The sequence below is a fragment of the Pan troglodytes genome, chromosome 9 (genome assembly GCF_028858775.2).
Source record: "Pan troglodytes isolate AG18354 chromosome 9, NHGRI_mPanTro3-v2.0_pri, whole genome shotgun sequence".
Taxonomy (NCBI): Eukaryota; Metazoa; Chordata; class Mammalia; order Primates; family Hominidae; genus Pan; species Pan troglodytes.
In genome coordinates this window covers 99,317,584-99,331,626 of record NC_072407.2, presented here as the reverse complement: position 1 = coordinate 99,331,626, position 14,043 = coordinate 99,317,584, and positions in this window count along the sequence as shown.

Genomic DNA, 14,043 nt, shown 5'->3' with positions numbered 1-14,043 from the left:
AAACAAGCAAAATTAGAATGAATAAAAGGTAAACAAGAAATCAGGAAATAAAAAAAAAAGTCCAATAAAATCTGAAAAGGGAAAGAAGGCACAAAGTAAGTATCAATAAAGAAACCACAATATCATTACTGCAAAGTCAGAGCTCAAAACATCATGGCTATAGAAACCTTAAAGAGACTTTTAAAAATATATCATTTCTAAGAGGCCACAATATACAATAAGTTACAAATATAAAAATGTTTTAATATTTACAATTTAACGTAGATGTAGGCAATAAGGTTATGGGTAAAGAAACAAAAGACAACAAAAGTCACATCCCTACTTATGTACACTCACTATGCTTTCACAGTACATACTTTTACTTTCCAAACCCTAACAATTATATAGCATTTCACACAATAAAATTTTATATAGCATATCTGAATTACTTCAAAGCTTAATGCGGATTTAAATAATAAAACTTTACTATTTTGATCATAAATTAAGCAAATGAGACTAAAATGACATTTTTTATTTTCAACTTAATGGTTATTTAATAATCACTGCACTCCTTGGGGATGTTAACATTGTAGAACTTGACAAATTAACAAGATAGTTCTAGGTTGACTCTATTTTCTCTTAAATATGAAATTTATGATTTGCTAAAAAAAAAACCTCTAATAAGGACACAGAACTTATAGTTTGCCAGTTTGTGTTACAAGAACTTTCTACACTGAGGCAGATATGAACACTAGTTATCACACTCCAAACACTCTGCTTCCTGCACATACCATCTCCTGCATTGCCTATTTTTTCTAGCAAAGCACTTAGTAATCACTTGTATATGTTTAATTGTGGAAGTCTTAAAGCTGTAATAATTTATATTGTGTAAAATAGAAAGGACGTGAATTCAGTACATCAGGGATGGAAAATATGCTCTTACTCATTCTCCTGTGGCTGAAGTAGAAATCAGTAGTATGTATGTAAACCTTTATTTCCTGAGTCTCAAAATTCCTCTCAATGCTCAGTTCCAGGCAGCCATTACCAATTGCTAAGAGTTAGCATATGGGTGAAAATTGATTTGACATCTCTAGTTAGAATATGAAATGCTGGCATATAAATTATAGGTCAAGAGATCACAGGTATCTGGATAAGCAATATCATTCAGTTACAAAAGAAATTGGTGTGCAGGGTTAATATGAAATCTGAGAACTATGTAAACCATTTCTCAGAGATTAAAGCCATGATATAGTTACAATGTAGCCAAAACTGGCTGTGGAACATAGAGAACTCGTAAGTGTTACTGTCTTAGATAGCTGGAACGATCACTGAGACTACTCTTTTATATGTTAACTTGTTTACTGCTCACAGCAAACTGATATGTTGAGTACTATGATTATCATCTACCTATCCTCAATTAAAACACATGTACCCTAAAACTTAAAGTATAATAATAATAAAATAAAAACAAAACAAACAAACAAACAAAAAAACAAAGAGATCTTATTATCATCACCCAAGTTAAACTGCATAACAAAAGGTAGAGGTGGGATTTTTAACTAATTTATCTTCAGAGTAAGTGTCTCTACTAACTTCTATACTTTCTGTTGCCTATGCAAGTCTGTTACAGAAATCAAATAAGAACATGTGGGTAAAAGTGAGTTTAAACCACTAGCAGATGTAAGGAGTTGATATTAGTAATGAATCCATGAAACATGCAGGGGGGTTAAAGGTTGGGTTTGCAAATAAGAGGTTTGTGTTTGTTTGTTGTTGTTCTTTTTTTTGAGGTAGAGTCTCACTGTATCACCAGGCTGGAGTGCAGTGGTGCGATACCAGCTTACGGCAACCTCGTCCTCCCGGGTTCATGCCATTCTCCTGCCTCAGCCTCCTGAGTAGCTGGGACTACAGGTGCGTGCCACCATGCCTGGCTAATTTTTTGTATTTATTGTAGAGACAGGATTTCACCGTGTTAGCCAAGTTGATCTTGATCTCCTGACCTCGTGATCCACCCGCCTTGGCCTCCCAAAGTGCTGGGATTACAGGTATGAGCCATGGCACTTGGCCTTTTGTTTTGCTTTGTTTTGTTGAGACAGAGTCTCACTCTGTCACCAGGCTGTAGTGCAGCGGCATTATCTCAGCTGACTACAACCTCCACCTCCTGGGTTCAAGCGATCCTCCTGCCTCAGCCTCCCAAGTAGCTGGGACTACAGGTGCGTGCCACCACGCCCAGCTAATTTTTTGTATTTTTAGTAGAGACAGGGTTTCACCACATTGGCCAGGATGCTGTTGATCTCTTGCCCTCATGATCTGCCTGCCTTGGCCTCCCAAAGTGCTGGGATTACAAGCATGAGCTACCGTGCTGGGCCAAGAGTCCATTTTAATATGTGGGTATACTGTGGCCATTCAGTCAGTAAGTGCTGAAAATATCAGAAGACTTTATTTCACTGGAGTAATATTTGAATTTTAACACTTTGTAATATTATCCTCAAGAAACCAAACAGGGAGTCAATGCCAACATCTCAGTGATTTTCTACTGATACCTGAGTACCAATCTTCTGTTGCTTCATCCGCTTTATACTTTACCAGGAACTCCTTGAAGGTAGGGACCATGATCTTTATAGTAGGTATTGATAGAGTAGGTATTCTATAAATAGGTGTTAAATGAATAAGTGAGTTAATCGTAATTCTATTTACATTGACTTTTACTCAGACAGAATGCCAGCATCATTTTTGGAGGGCTTGCCTTTAAACTCGAGTCTCTGAACTTGTGCTAGCAATATGTTTACAAAAACAGAAGCCTGCAGATATCCAACCCCCATACCCCCAACACACATACACATGACCCTTTCCCTATAGTAGCTTTCATCACAACTCTGAGGGTGAAGAAAGCAGGGCTTAAGTTGCATGTTCCTTAAAATATGCATCTCTACTGAGCAGAAGAGAAATTGATTATGACAGTTGTTAGAATACAAGTAAAGAGTCTATTTCTAGCTGAAAATATGTCTAAATAATGTCTCAAATTTTAAAGAAACAGGCTCAATGTATCAATTAATTAAGGGCAAGCCAGTTATAACACAGCAGTTAGTAAACAGTGTAGAACTGGAAGACTGTTTTCTGGAAAATCAAAACTCATTTATACATTTTTTCCCTTGCTTTTCTAAGTATGTGTTTTGAAAAAAAATACACCATCCTTTTATCTAGGTTTTCAGTAATATAAAATTAAATGCCTTCAAGTGTTAAAAATTCCTGACAAGATATAAACAAAGACTAGTTATTTTTTGCAAGTTTTTTTTTTATTATTGGAACCTTTAGAACTATTTCAATGTAATTGTCAACTGATTCAGAACTGTCATTTTAAAAACAATTCCATATACCTATAGGTGCACTATGAAATTGGGCAACAGATGGTAAAATACTTAAAAAATAAGGGAGCTCATCTTGAAATTGAATCACAAAGAGATACTGTTATTATCACAAAATTATAAACATATAACCATAATTAAAAGTAACACTTGAGATAAATCCTGTTGCCATATGCAAACATGTTTGTGGTTAGGGACTAACACATTCAAATACCCAACAGCAGATTCTGATGTATTCCTGAGTAAATTTTCAACTTTGAGGGTGCCAATTGTTTCTTTCCTTGATATTTTTACTGTTTTGTTTCTCTTTTGAAAAAAAGAATAACTATAGAATTTAGCACTGTATTTGAGATGTTGCTCAAAAATAAATAACTCCTGACATGGATTTATAGGCTGGAGTGTAGTATATTTTAACCTCACAGTTTGGTTATTTTTATGCTGGTTTAGATGTTTCTAAAAATTTTAAGTGTCAAACCACATAAATTTCAAATGTCCCTTACAGCCATTTAGACGTTTTTCTCATTACCGATGAGTAAAAATTATTTTTGGAGGCAGCAGTATAAGGGCTTCACTTTCTCATTTACCCTAGATATGAGTTTGTTTCATTCCCATTTTTTATAGGCAATAATGCAGCTGTGCTAGACATTTGCCAATTGTTACTCTTTTTTGTGTGCACACAGGAACTGACTGGGATTTAACAGTCCAACACTCAGGCAAACTATTCTCCCTATCCACAAATCCCCACAGGAAAAAGATACCAGATCCTTCTTAATATTTCTGTGTGCCAGTATTCTCCAGGACTTTGCTAGTTGTTCAACTATTTTCTGAGTCCACAGTAAAAAGAAAGAACCTGGAACAGAGACCGTCAAGCTTCCCACCCTAGACCCCAACACACAGCATGATAGTCATGTGGTGCACAAACAAAAAATGTGAAATGGACTGTGGGTGAGAAACAAATGTGGGTATTATTTCTCTCACTCCCCCTCCTCTTCCCTCAAGGGAGAATTAACAAATGAATAGGAGGAGGGTTATGACACACCATAGCTCAGTTCTACTCCAGTTTCTTTTATGTAAACTCTAAGATGTATTGTGTTTTGTAAATATTATCCTTGGAGACCTTGTGATATTGATGTGAGCTGATGTCAGGAACAGGTTGAGTTGGGGAGTTGGGATGGGGTATAGATGCCAAAAGCCACACCCAGGAGCAGAAACTAGCAGGTATTCAGTGACATCACCACAGAAACAGGGCCTGAAATATTTCAAGGCACGTTGATTACCACCAAGATGGTGAACTAGCAAGGCCACAAGCTACCCCCTCCAAAATTAACTCTGGAAAAACTATAGAAAATAGAGGAAAAAAATGGATTTCAGGAAATAAATTTAAGAATATAAATAAAAACAGAAATCCCTGACATGTCTTGAGGAGTCCAAAGGCACTGTTTAAGTATTGTGGATGTCAAGGGGGAATAAGGGGAAAGTGGAAGCAGGATGGGCAGAGAGTGGATAAGGTAACAGTAAGAGGATTGGTTGGAGAAAAGCTTTTACGTTTTTCTTATCCCCCATTCTACCTTGGCATCCCATGTTACCTTGAGACAGTCTTTGTCCCTTCATTACAGGAATCAGCTGTGCCAGACTGAATCTTCCAGCACAGATGTTCTCGGAATAAGGACAGAATGAAAGCAAGTAGGGATGAGGAGCTAGTGAAAGTAGGTATGGACTCACCAGCTGGCCTTGAGCGCTGATTCCTCCATATTACCCCATCCTCTTATAAACTATGCAAGCTGCCTCCTCACATGAAGCTGTTGCCTAAAGCTTGAATTTTTAATACCTTCCCAGATTATTTTTGTATGAGGCATAGCAAATGGAGGTGATCAAAATAGATTTTGTGTGAGTCTTCTGCCTTATCCTTAATTCACCAGGATTGACACAGAGCTAGACCTGGCCTTACATAGCTCCTTCCTCAATGCACATAACCTAACAGAGCAGCTGATATACTAGAGAAACACGAATTTCGAAGCTTAAATACCACCACCCTATACATTTGAAGACTACCATACTTCAAAAGGAAACTAGATAACATACACTATTTAAAACAGAACTAATGTAACAGAGGAATCATTTAGAATATTTATAATAAATATCAAAAAAGATAGGATATTGGCATGATACAAGAAAAACAAATCATAAACTATAAATTGGGTGTAAAATATATTAATTGAAATAAGGAATACATTGGTAAGTATGCAGAGAAATCCAGCTTGGAGGGGGCAGGGAACAGTGAATTAAAAGACTAGATTGATTCTCTATCCTAGAAGACATCAGAAAAAAGAATGAAGGGAAAAATCTATTTCTATCTATACAGATAGATAGAGATATGGATATATATAATGACAACTAAGAGATGTGGTAGAATTGAAACCGTTAGTATATATGCTAGGTAGGCATAAGAAAAGGAGAGAAAATTTTAAAAATATGAGAAAAGAGCTGAAAGCATGGAAATAAAGCCAGTATTAAAATAAAAACGCCTCAAGATTGAACTGTTAAGGAGAAAAAAAAAGAAAAATTCAAATTTAGATTATGGAACATTTTAAGAAGAAAGAAAATTAGAATATTATAAATACAAAGAGAAAAAGCAGGTTACTTCTAATAGAACAAGAATCAGTGTGAAAGGAGACTAGTAATAATAAAAATAATGGGAGGAAGGAAGAAACTTTCAAAGGTAATGGAAATGTCTGTGGCCTTAGTGGTGATAATTTCTCGGTGGTACACTTATTCCCAAACTCATCAAGTTTCATACATTAAATACATGTAGCTGTTCACATACATTATACCACAATAAAATGTTTAAAAACATCAGAGTGACATCAAAGTTTTCATTAGTGACCCTTGATAAGAAAAAAATGAAACTCTTTTGTACTGAAGAAAAATAACTTTGAACTAAATTTTCAATCAAGTGTGGATTGCAATAAAAATATTTGCACACACAGAAAGTCACAAATAATTTGCTGCATAAAATGAAACACTTTTAGGAGGAAATGCTGGAGATAAGAGAATTAAGGGTATTCAAGTGTTTTGATAAAATTTATTATTGTTCATAATAAAGGTAAAATCAAAGAAACAGAAATGATAATATATACACAAAATAAAATTTAATACAAATAACTTTTGGTGACTGGAAATGGAGGGGTGAAATGGGGGACATAAGCAAGGACCAAAGTACTTGTCTTGTTGGGGAAGTATATAGAAAATGATGTATTTAAGAAGGTAATTGCAAAAAATAAACATGAATATAGGTCTTTAACAGCAACAACCTAAGAAATAAAAATAAAATTACCAATTCCTAAATCAGCCAAAGAAAGTATTATTGATGAAATAAAAAGGGAATCAAGAGAGATTATAATAAATAGAATACATAAGTAAAATGCCTAATAAATCCTAATTAATATTATATTAAAAATGTGTTAAATCACTTAGTACAAATAGATACACTTTTTAAATTTTTTAAAGCAGTTTTAGGTTCGCAGAACAATTGAGCAGAAAGTACAGAGTTCCCATATATGCACTACTCCCACATACGCATAGCCTCCCATTATCAACATCCCTCACCACAGTGGTACATGTTACAATTGATGAACCTACATTAACACATCATTACCACCCAGAGCCCCATGGTTTATATTAGGGCTAACTCTTGGTATTCTATAATGACATGTATCCTTGTATCCACTATTATAATTTCAATTGCTCTAAAACCATCTGTGAGGCCGGGCGAGGTGGCTCAGGCCTGTAATCTCAGCACTTTGGGAGGCCGAGGCAGGTGGATCAGGAGGTCAGGAGATCGAGACCATCCTGGCTAACACGGTGAAACCCCGTCTCTACTAAAAATACGAAAAATTAGCCAGGCATGGTGGCGGGCGCCTGTAGTCCCAGCTACTCGGGAGGCTGAGGCAGGAGAATGGCATGAACCCGGGAGGCGGAGCTTGCAAAGAGCTGAGATCGCACCACTGCACTCCAGCCTGGGACACAGAGCAAGACTCCATCCAAAAAAAACCAAAAAACAAAAACAAAACAAAGCAAAAAAACACCCCTCTGTGCTCTATGTATTCCTCCCTACCCCCAACTCTTGGCAACTACTAATCTTTTTTTACTTTTTTACCATAGTTTTACCTTTTCCCAGAATGTCATATAGCTGGAGTTATATAGTATGTAGCTTTTCAGGATTGGTCTTTCACTTACTAATGTGAATTTAAGATTCCTCCATGTTTTTCATGGCTTGATGGTTCATTTCACTTTAGCACTGAATACTGCTCCATTGTCTGCATGAACCACAATTTATCCACTCACCTACTCAACAACATTTTGGTTGCTTCCAAGTTGTGTCAAAAATGAGTATAACAACCATTCTATAAACAACCATGTTCAGGTTTTTTGTGTGACATGTTCAGGTTTTGTGTTTTCTTTTCAGTTCTTTTGGGTAAACGCCAAGGAGCATAACTGCTGGATCACATGGTAAGAATACGTTGTTTTCTTAAAAAAAAAAAAAGTGACATTGCCTCATCCACACCCATGGGCAAATTCACTAAACATGAGACTTGCTGCAAAAAAAGTTTTAGTTGTCATTGTCTCACGGTTACCTGGCCAATAATTAAAACAAAGATGTGCTTTCCTTGAGAATCTGAAAATATGTATATCTTAACACAAACTTTTAACGTTTAACATTGCTTCATTATTTTTCCCAATTTATAAAAGCAATACTTAATTATTGTAATTATCTCAAAAGTTCAGTAAAACATTTTAAACCTCGGAGAAAAATTTTCTCACAGTTCTACTGCCAAATGTCAAGCTTCACAAACACCCAAATGTATCTCCATCTCGTCCTTCCAGGTATCTCATGTAGAAGGCCAAGACTACATTTGTAAGCATAACTTTACAATAAATTTTTTCATAAATTATTAAAACTGTTTGCAGGATATGTATACCATGATTTACTTAATTGTTCTAATGTTGAAATATCTTTGTACATAAATATGTGTCTGATTTGGGATTACTTCTGTAGTTTAGGTTCTTAGAAGTGATATCTCTTGATACATGTTGTCAAGTTGATTTCCAGAAAGCTCATACTAATTTACACTTCCATTAGCATTATATGAGAGTGCTTTTTCTTTTTCCCTTCATATATTCTCATGTGTTTCAGTAGCACCATTTAAACTGCTTGGCAATATTTATTTTTAATATTAATATTTTGTATTTATACATCACGCTACACTTTTAAGGCACTTTTAAATACACCAGTCTGAACTATCTAATCAATACCATGTGGTAAAGAAATATTCTTACTACCAATTTCTAAATGATTTATTTCTTTTGGTGGGTTAATATTTAAATAGGTAATCCCAAGATTCTAGCAACACTATACAAGCCCATTGTCTACCTTGGGTTTTTGTGTTTTAGGTCTTCCCCCCAAGCTTTATTGAATTATGATTGAAAAACCAAAAATTACATATTTAAGGTATACAATGTAGTATTTTGATATATGCATACCTCCTGTAATGATACCCACAATCAATCTAATTAACATATCCTTCACTTCACATAGAGACAATATTTTTACAGAACAGAAAACAGTAAAACTGCTGGGTTCTAGTAGTGCTGACAGAAACTGAAGATTGTTGCTGCCCACTGAAAGGGGCAGCTTCTCAGACTGTGGTGGCCTGTGGGCCAGTAGCACCAGCACTAGCACAATATAGGACCACCCGAAACCTACCATTGCAGAGCCTTCAAACAGGATTTGTAGGTAATCTGTAGGCACTTTAAATTTTGAAAGCACCTGGATATATTGAGCATTCTGATACATGATCCCAGGAAACAGAATCAAGGCTGTGGGAGTAATCCAGGTGAAGAATGAGTGTGGTCTGAACTAGAATAGTGATGGTAAGAATGGGGAGAGGAGAATGCGTTTGAAAATATTTTGGATTTATAATTCATGGGTCTTGGTAACTAGAGTTTAAACAAGTATAAGAAGGAACCATAATAATAAAAATATTTAAAAAAGTCTGTTTTCTTACAACATTTCAGAGTTTTCCTCTCCTTTTTCCCCAAAGGAATGACAAGTTACTAAGTTCAGAGGACAGGGTGATTTAAGGCCATGGTCCAGCAAGTAAAACTTTTGCTGTGATGAGCAAACAGGTTAAAAGATTAAATTCCCTATTACATAATGCCTCTTTTCTTGTCTCTGGTCAGTTAACTCTTTGCAATCAATTACCTTCATGCTGTTGGAAGAATAAAATGTACCTGAAGTGTCCTATTCTTTATCCTTCTACCATAGAGTGGCCTAATGTTGAGCTGCAACTACTCTGCTCAAGACTTTAGAAGAAACACTGTTTCCCCCCTCTATTCAACTCCCATTCCATTAGTTTTATCCTCACTTGCTGCTTCTCACCACTGAGAAGGCAAAATATCAAGGATCAGGATAATGATGTGGGACTAAGTTGGGAGAAAAAGCAATCATTTAATTCTGCATTAGTTCAAAACAGTAAAATCTGACTACTTTTAGGCAAAACAACTTCTCAGTTGCTAGGTATTTCACAAAAGAGTTTGATGACAAACCCTCCGTTAATAATATCCAGAGTGATTTTTTTTTCCCTCCAGATCATCTCCTGTACACCTCTCTCTCTATAATTTGTGCTAAAAGTAAATAATGCTTTCTGCACTTGGGCATGAATAAATAGCTAGTACTATACCTGCCATCCCACTGTAAATAAAAAGAACATGGACATGACGGACGAACAACAGCTTTAAGACAATGGGCAACAAGAGGTGCTTAAGTGTGAGCTGAGAAAATAAAAAATAGCAAAGTAAGCCCTTTAACCTACAAGTTTTATACATGGAAGCACTTTCCACTGTAAATACAAAGAGAATCCAAGTAGAACACAGTAATCTCACGGTAAGTTTTCATACATACGGTATCATACTTATAAGACGAAGCACTTTCCCCTTAAGATCTGGTTTAGTCATGGATATTTACTGTTAGTTCAAGTCAATACTGCAATAATGTCCTAGTGATATAGGAGATAGAAAGAAAATACTTAGGCAGATAGTGAGGGTAAAAGAAGTCCTCGGCAAGGCTTCCCTTTCAACAAAAGGTAGACCCCAAATCATTTCTTTTATAACAAAGAGCAGCCTGAAAAATCAAGCTCCAAGCATAAATAAGCAAGCTTGAAGCTTGCACAGATGAATGCCAACATCTGCGCCAATAGAAAAAGGCTACCTAAGGGCGAGGCATGTTCAACATGGAGGCTCCATTTTCCCTTTTCTTTGCCACCACGTGTGCAGTAAAGAACCAGGCAACATGGCACCAGCCAGGTAGACAACTCATCTGCATAATAAAAGATTGGGATGGGGAGGTGAGCTGCTTCAAGCATTATGCAAATGGAACACCTCATCTGACCAATCTTTCGTGCCCTATGTAAATCAGACACCGCCTCCTCAAGCTCATCTTTAAAACCTTTTACATTTCACTATAGAAGTGGTAACCCATTTTCTACAGGACCCCTCTCTGTAGCAAGAGAGCCTTTCTCTTTCTTTCACCTATTAAACTTCCACTTTGAACCTTACTCTTTTTTGTCACTTTCTAGTTTTCTGTGGCCACGGGAAAATGAACCTCGGGTATTACCCCAGACCAACGATGTCACTTCACTAAGCAGTGCAATCTTAAATACAGACCGAAAAGGAAACAGTAAAATCTCTTTGCCAGTATCAATGTTAAAAGTATAATAGTAATTCATATGGATTTTTAAAAATAATAAAAAGCCTGCTAAAATTAAGAAGTGAATTTAGTGTGATCACAGGATACAAGGTCAATATAAAATATAAATTGTATTTGAATATACTCACAACCAATAATTGGAATTAAGTGAAAAATGCATTAGCAGCATTAAAAATCATGATGACTTAGGCATGAATTTCATATGTGTAAGATCTTTACACTAAAATCTACAAAAGATGCCTGAGATAAATTAAAGACAACCAAAATAAATGAAGAAATGTACTATGGTCAAAGATTGGGAGACTTAATATTACTAAGAAGACAGAAGTTCTAAGTTAGATCACAGAAGTTCATATAAATTCCACTCAAAGCCAATTGTAAAAATTGATAAGCTATTAGTAAATTTATAGAGGCAAGCAAAAAACAAAGGAAAGGCAAAATAACTTTGAAAAAGAAAATGGTTAGAGGATTGACACTATTTTCAAGACTTATTATAAAGCTATAATAATCAAGACAGTATGGTATTGCTGTAAAAACAACACATTAATTAGTGTAAAAGAACAGAGAATCCAGAAGGAGACCCACATGTGTATGGTCAATTGAATTTTCAACAAAGTGTAAAAGTGACTCAATGGGAATAGGTAGGTTTTTCAACAAATGATTCTAGATATTCAACCTTCAACAAATGGTACTAGATTTTCTTTATAAACAACAAATGCTGGATATGTGATCAAAATAAAAATGACTCTTAATCTCTCCTATCATACACAAAAAATTATAGAAATGGATTATGTACCTAAATATAAACCTAAAATTATAAAACTAAAAGAAAACAAAACAATTGTAAACAGGCTATAAAAAAGATTACTTGGAAAGGACATAAAAAGCAGTAACTATAAGAGAAAAAAAATGACAGGTTGAATTTATCAAACTTAAAATTTTCCTACTCTTCAAAGTCACCATTAAACAAAAAAAAATGCAAGCCTCAGACTGGGTACAAATATTTGCAATCTGGCAAATTATTTGCATCTAGAATATGTACACAATTCTTATGATTGAATAACAAGATCAGTGACTCAATTCAAAAGGAAATAAAGGATTTGAACTGACACTACAAAAGATACATAAATGTCCGGTAAACACATAAAATGATATTCATCATAAAAAATTAAATTAAAACTAAAATGAGATTCCTCTAGTTCCCATTAAAACAGCTAATATTAGAAGACTGACCACACCAAGTTTTGGCAAGTGTATCTAGCAAGTGTAGCTCTCATGTATTGCTGTTGAGATTATAAAATGTTACAACCACTTTGGAAAAAAGTTTGGCAATTTCTTATAGAATTAATGATACACATTATATGTAGCAGACAGAGATGTGTATCTGAGATTTCCCTTCAAGAAAAGGCACATTACCCAGTTGCAAGGAGTGTGTTTAGTTGACATTTTCTAGCTGTAGCTCTGTAACAATCTGCCTTAACTTTCAAGATGAGGTCATGCTCTTCTCAGTGTGGAACCTAACCAAAGACTGAACAAGGATGTAATAGGAGCCTGGCCATTTCTGCATAATATAGGATTCCTTTAATTGAGGAGTTTTGATCCAGAGCTCTCTATTGGGGTGGCAGGGATCCTTTCAGGTTTATATTCCTGTCCGATATATTCCCCTACCCAATCCTGCTTCATTTCTTTCTTTTCATAGGTGTTACTCCCCAGTAAAACTTTGTACTCCTAACACCTTCCCAGTTTGTGAGTCCCAGAAAACCTAACCTATCCCAGTGGGGGCTAGATTAACCATCAACTAGCTGGGAATGAAGACTCCATTCCTCGCGGCAGATGGTGTAAAGAGAGCTCCTGGCAGAAGACAATAGTTCAGTTGTTAACTTTCACCTGTTGTGAGCTGGGATGATGGTGGTGAAAGAGCACGCCCTGGTGAATGTGATGATAAATATAAGGGAAATGGAACTGGATAATTATTCCCAAGTTGCCTTAATGCCTTATAGGCAAATAAATTAAAACTGAAGACAATTAACAAGCAATTGATAACTGAATATGAGAGTCAGATAGTACCTTCCTTAGCTTACAAACCAGCCTTCATTTCATGTAGTGGCTGAGCATAAAAAAACTGAGGGGCAAGACAATTGAATGTAGGGGAAGACAGACAGAAATACAGACCTGAAAAGATTTCTGCCAGCCCAATGGGGAGCTCCATATCAACAATCCTCAATTAAGGAATCCCAGGTTGTGCAGAAATGGCTAGGCCCTCCTATTACTTCCTTGCTCAGCCAAGGCAGAAGTGTTATTCCAAAGTCAGAGCCCTCATTTGGAAAACCAGGGATGCTGACACAGAGGATGGGAATATCTGAATACAAGATCCCAAAATATTTACTCCCCAAACGTACTCCAGCTTCTAGACCTACGAAAGTGGCCCATTCCTGCCCATTTACATTAGCATGCTGTCTATGATGAAAATATCTAATTATTTCACCCAAAAGGCAAATGCAAGTACTTCAGAATCTGCCCCCGCCTCCTCTCCTGGCTGCCTGTATAACCCTATAACTAGTGTTAGGTTAGAGTATAACCCATCCAACTACAAGCTGTGCCTGATAAAAAGAGATTAAGGACTTTATACCAAAAATGTTATTGCAGAGAATTCAACTCAGAATATCGTATGGTTAAGTATTTCCACTCCTAGGTTTTTACCAAAGAAAATAAATAACTGAATTACCTGAGAAGCAAACATCAAGATGGGATATGCGCGGGAGATGAGAAGAAACACCCAAAAGGTAAAGGGTGGGTTGTGTGGTGAGAAGTTTCAGGCCATAACACAGGTCTTACACCTGTGAAAAAAGAAAGCGAAGCAAGGATTTGGTAGAAATAACCTTGACTGCCATTTTGAGAGGACACCTAAGCAAATGTTGCATGTTAGGGTAGTCCTGC